The sequence below is a fragment of the Nerophis lumbriciformis genome, linkage group LG28, assembly GCF_033978685.3.
Source record: "Nerophis lumbriciformis linkage group LG28, RoL_Nlum_v2.1, whole genome shotgun sequence".
Lineage (NCBI taxonomy): Eukaryota > Metazoa > Chordata > Actinopteri > Syngnathiformes > Syngnathidae > Nerophis > Nerophis lumbriciformis.
The window spans coordinates 35420567-35426590 of NC_084575.2; positions in this window are offsets into that span (position 1 = coordinate 35420567).

The window sequence follows — 6024 nt, forward strand, 5'->3', positions numbered from 1 at the left end:
TATATATAATACACACACACATATACATATATATATATATATATGATATGTGTGTGTATGTTACTCATCAGTTACTCAGTACTTGAGTAGTTTTTTCACAACATACTTTTTACTTTTACTCAAGTAAATATTTGGGTGACTACTCCTTACTTTTACTTGAGTAATAAATCTCTAAAGTAACAGTACTCTTACTTGAGTACAATTTCTGGCTACCGTATTTTCCGCACTATTAGCCGCACCTAAAAACCACAAATTTACTCAAAAGCTGACAGTGCGGCTTTTAACCCGGTGCGCTTTATATATGGATTAATATTAAGATTCATTTTCATATAGTTTCGGTCTCGCAACTACGGTAAACAGCCGCCATCTTTTTTCCCCGTAGAAGAGGAAGTGCTTCTTCTTCTACGCAAGCAACCGCCAAGGTAAGCACCCGCCCCCATAGAACAGGAAGCGCTTCTTCTTCTACTGTAAGCAACCACCCGCCCGCGTAGAAGAAGAAAAAGCGCGCGGATATTACCGTACGTTTCATTTCCTTTGTGTGTTTACATCTGTAAAGACCACAAAATGGCTCCTACTAAGCGACAGGGATCCGGTTCATGAAAAGACGCAATCTCTCCATCCGCACACGGACTACTATTTCACAGCAACTGCCTAAAGACTTTCAAGAAAAGCTGGCTACTTTCCGTGCATATTGTAAAAACAAGATAGCTGAAAAAAAGATCCGGCCAGAGAACATTATCAACATGGACGAGGTTCCACTGACTTTTGATATTCCTGTGAACCGCACTGTGGATACAACGGGAGCACGTACGGTGAATATTCGCACCACAGGGAATGAGAAGTCATCCTTCACTGTGGTTCTAGCTTGCCATGCTAATGGCCAGAAACTTCCACCCATGGTGATATTCAAAAGGAAGACCTTGCCAAAAGAGACCTTTCCAGCCGGCGTCATCATAAAAGCTAACTCGAAGGGATGGATGGATGAAGAAAAGATGAGCGAGTGGTTAAGGTAAGTTTAAGTTTACGCGAAGAGCCCGGGTGGCTTTTTCCACGCAGCTCCGTCCATGTTGATATACGACTCCATGCGCGCCCACATCACGCTGGTTTTTAATATATTATTAAAGTTTGACTGACCTATCTGACTGTTTTTTTGACATTCCTTTAGCGCAGTTAGATGCGGCTTACAACACGGGGCGGCTTATAGGTGGACAAAGTTTTGAAATATGCCGTTCATTGAAGGGGCGGCTTATGACCCAGGGCGCCTTATGGTGCGGAAAATACGGTACTCTACCCACCTCTGATGAAAACTGAAAAATGAACATAGAGGAAAACTAACAAATCCCCATTCTCATCTCTTTAAAGTCCTTACGTCTCTGCAATGACGATGGCGAGGTCTGCTTTCAAGTTTGGTTATGGCGACAACCGTTTATGTCCAAATCAGTCAGGCAGTCTGAGGAGCGTCAACGTAAGCGACCTCCGCCACGACTGATGGCAGATGGGAACAAGCTACTTTTATTCTCCACAGCAGCCATCCATCCATGCGCCTTAACAGCCACGCCGCCAGGCCACAATTGAGGATGCAATAACTAGTCAGATGGGGTCGGGCTGGGGAGAATAAAGTACAGTTTGGCTGAATAATTTCAACGTTGAATTACGAGCAGCCCTCTTGTCATCCTAACAAACGACTGCGTCTCAGCCCCAAAAGGTCACGCCGCCGCAGAGTAAAACCCGCGTCAGTTCCTCGCCACTTCACCACTTCAAAAGGGCCACTTGCTAGAATTTATGGTCGTGCCCGCCACCTATTCTCTTTTGAATAATAGTGGTCCCGTAAAAGAAGCCCGGTCTAAAATAGAGCGGAGGCTGTTGTTTATTGCACAAATAGCAGGCGTGCAAATAGAGGCGAGCGCTGACGTTTGGATTTATTGCACAAATCAAACATGATCAGATGTGCTGTTGGGTCTGATTCTGCTCACTCGGGTCTGGGAGGAGTTGACATTTTCAGCTCTAATAGAAAGACTTTTTTTGCTGAAATGTATACATATTTATATTACTTATCTTCAAATGAAGTATAACTGCTGGGCAGGTGTGACTTTAACCCATAAAACCCCCAAAAAAGTCTGCTGTATAAAGCGTTTTCTATTGGGGCTCCAGTACTCTGGAATGTTCTAGCAGTAACAGTTAGAGATGTTACCTCAGTAGAAGCATTTAAGTCCCATCTTAAAACTCATTTGTATACTCTAGCCTTTAAATAGACCCCCCTTTTAGACCAGTTGATCTGCCATTTTTTTTCTGCTCTGCCCCCCCCTCCTTCGTGGAGGGGGGGCACAGATTAGGTGACCACAGATGAAGCGCTGGCTGTCCAAAGTCAGGACCCAGGGTGGACCACTCATCTGTGCATCAGTTGATGACGTCTCTGCACTGCTGACCTGTCTCCACTCAAGATGATCTCCTGCTGGCCCCACTATGGACTGGACTCTCACACTATTATGTTAGATCCACTATGGACTGGACTCTTACTGTTATGTTAGATCCACTATGGACTGGACTCTCACTATTATATTAGATCCACTATGGACTGGACTCTCACTATTATGTTAGATACACTATGGACTGGACTCTCACTATTATGTTAGATCCACTATGGACTGGACTCTCACTATTATGTTAGATCCACTATGGACTGGACTCTCACACTATTATGTTAGATCCACTATGGACTGGACTCTCACTATTATGTTAGATCCACTATGGACTGAACTCTTACTATTATGTTAGATCCACTATGGACTGGACTCTCAAACTATTATGTTAGATCCACTATGGACTGGACTCTCACTATTATGTTAGATCCACTATGGACTGAACTCTTACTATTATGTTAGATCCACTATGGACTGGACTCTCACACTATTATGTTAGATGCACTATGGACTGGACTCTCACACTATTATGTTAGATCCACTATGGACTGGACTCTCACTATTATGTTAGATCAACTATGGACTGGACTCTCACACAATTATGTTAGATCCATTATGGACTGGACTCTCACACTATTATGTTAGATCCACTATGGACTGGACTCTCACACTATTATGTTAGATCCACCATGGACTGGACTCTCACACTATTATGTTAGATACACTATGGACTGGACTCTCACACTATTATGTTAGATCCACTATGGACGGACTCTCACTATTATGTTAGATCCACTATGGACTGGACTCTCACTATTATGTTAGATCCACTATGGACTGGTCTCTCTTACTATTATGTTAGATCCACTATGGACTGGACTCTCACACTATTATGTTAGATCCACTATGGACTGGACTCTCACTATTATGTTAGATTTGTAAGCTCATGTAAGATTATGTAAGCGCTTTGACAGTATTTCCACATTCCCAAGGCCCTAACCACCACCCATCAGGAGCAAGGGTGAAGTGTCTTGCTCAAGGACACAACGGACGTGACGAGGTTGGTAGAAGGTGGGGATCGAACCAGGAACCTGAGGGTTCCTCAGGTTCCTGGCAGGGCCACTCTCCCAACCGCGCCACGCAGTCCCCCAGGTTGAGATGCCAACATACATGGACTTAAAAAAGTATATTTTAACATTCCATAATGATAGAAAAAATATAACTCTCGACAGCTAAATGATCGCTTCCATTTCTTGTCTGGGCTGCACCTTAAAATGTACTTAAAATGTACTTTAAATGTACTTCAAGTCCACTTGCTGTCTGCAAACCATCTCAGTGAGACACACCTGCTGTCATCAGGACAGGATGTCCCTTAATTAAGTATGGACACCTAGACTTAAACGCATATTTTCAAGAATTTAAATGTTCAACAACATTTGTATTTGATTGGAATATTTACAGATAACGTCTTCAATATAATTTCCAACATTTCCGACGCAGAAGTTGATGCACTTTGATGAATTCTCTTCAACAATATTCAGACTTAAAGGACAACCTGTATAGTTTCCTTGTGTCTCCCGGGTTAAAAAGTAATCTGTCACCTGGGACCCAGGGCCAGTTGGACCATGCGTCTCCATGACAGTGGCTCACAGCGGGCCTTGTCAGCTCCTCAACACCCAGACAAACACCCTCCGTCCCTTTTGGGTGTGGTGGTCTACTCATACATGTTTGCATGGCACCTTGTGCCCTGGTATAACATGTACAGTACAACCTTGTGCCCTGGTCTAACATGTACAACCTTGTGCCCTGGTCTAACATGGACAACCTTGTGCCCTGATCTAACATGTACAACCTTGTGCTCTGATCTAACATGGACAACCTTGTGCCCTGGTCTAACATGGACAACCTTGTGCCCTGGTCTAACATGTACAACCTTGTGCCCTGGTCTAACATGTACAACCTTGTGCTCTGGTCTAACATGTACAACCTTGTGCCCTGATCTAACATGTACAACCTTGTGCCCTGGTCTAACATGGACAACCTTGTGCCCTGGTCTAACATGAACAACCTTGTGCCCTGGTCTAACATGAACAACCTTGTGCCCTGGTCTAACATGTACAACCTTTTGCCCTGGTCTAACATGGACAACCTTGTGCCCTGGTCTAACATGGACAACCTTGTGCCCTGGTCTAACATGAACAACCTTGTGCCCTGGTCTAACATGAACAACCTTGTGCCCTGGTCTAACATGTACAACCTTGTGCCCTGGTCTAACATGGACAACCTTGTGCCCTGGTCTAACATGTACAACCTTGTGCCCTGGTCTAACATGTACAACCTTGTGCCCTGGTCTAACATGTACAACCTTGTGCCCTGGTCTAACATGTACAACCTTGTGCCCTGGTCTAACATGGACAACCACAACCACACAGGCTCCTGGGACCTTCTGGTCTGACCGTAGTCACAGATAATTTTCTCCAGACATCAAGGACCATTTCTTATAAGACCATTTGCTCCCTGCCTGTCCTGCAGGTCTTCAGGCCTCACTTTGAAGTTTGCAAGTTGGTTGACAAACACATTGGAAGGTCACTCAGAGAACAAACCTCATGAGGTGACCATCTTTGATAATTGCTGCACAGAAACATGTGAGGTGTTAGGATCACGCTCAGATTGTCTCCCACTGATGTCCTCGTGCGTCCTCAAGGACTTTCAAAGGATTGCGGCATGTGGTCTGAAAGCAGCTCACCTGGACATGAGTCACACTTATGCTTTTAAGACCCAATTCTCTCATTGTGAGAGAGACACAAACGTATTTGAACACTCAAATAAGTGATTTAAGTCTTATTATTACGTTTCTTCAGACAACTTTTAGGTGGTTTTTCTCAGTGACAGTCAGATGATCCATTATACTGCATCATCTATTACCTCAAATGTCTCTAATTAGAAGAAACTGAACATACAGGTAAAAGCCAGTAAATTAGAATATTTTGAAAAACTTGATTTATTTCAGTAATTGCATTCAAAAGGTGTAACTTGTACATTATATTTATTCATTGCACACAGACTGATGCATTCAAATGTTTATTTCATTTAATTTTGATGATTTGAAGTGGCAACAAATGAAAATCCAAAATTCCGTGTGTCACAAAATTAGAATATTACTTAAGGCTAATACAAAAAAGGGATTTTTAGAAATGTTGGCCAACTGAAAAGTATGAAAATGACAAATATGAGCATGTACAATACTCAATACTTGGTTGGAGCTCCTTTTGCCTCAATTACTGCGTTAATGCGGCGTGGCATGGAGTCGATGAGTTTCTGGCACTGCTCAGGTGTTATGAGAGCCCAGGTTGCTCTGATAGTGGCCTTCAACTCTTCTGCGTTTTTGGCTCTGGCATTCTGCATCTTCCTTTTCACAATACCCCACAGATTTTCTATGGGGCTAAGGTCAGGGGAGTTGGCGGGCCAATTTAGAACAGAAATACCATGGTCCGTAAACCAGGCACGGGTAGATTTTGCGCTGTGTGCAGGCGCCAAGTCCTGTTGGAACTTGAAATCTCCATCTCCATAGAGCAGGTCAGCAGCAGGAAGCATGAAGTGCTCT